Source organism: Myotis davidii, unplaced genomic scaffold (assembly GCF_000327345.1).
Source record: "Myotis davidii unplaced genomic scaffold, ASM32734v1 scaffold69, whole genome shotgun sequence".
In the NCBI taxonomy this organism is placed as follows: domain Eukaryota; kingdom Metazoa; phylum Chordata; class Mammalia; order Chiroptera; family Vespertilionidae; genus Myotis; species Myotis davidii.
Window position 1 is genome coordinate 20760 of NW_006300363.1, and position 403 is coordinate 21162.

Below are 403 nucleotides of genomic sequence, written 5' to 3' on the forward strand. Positions count from 1 at the left end.
CGGCCGGCATCCTGACCATGGGCCGCCGCGCAGGCGCAGAGCCAGCGCCACGCCCTTGTCCGGGGCGCCGTTGTCCCGCTGCGGCCGCCGCCTCTGTCGCTCCCGGGGCACGGTCCGGGGTCTGAGCCCGTGCTCAGACTACGTCTTGGCACTGCCCTCTCCCCTCTGCCCGCCCGCTATCAGCCCCCGGAAAAATGTGCAATAAAGAGGCGTCTCCGTTAACGTGGCGGGTCTCGGTTCCTGTGTGGTAGAGTCCTGCCCTCCAGGGGGCGTCAGAGTCTTGCGAACTGGAAAGAGCCCGAGGGCCTGGAAGCCGGGGTTCCCGGACACCTCAGCTTGGGCGGGCGTCCTTGGACCTGAACACTTGTGGGTGGGGAGCTCCCCAGAACAAGGCGCCGTGCAA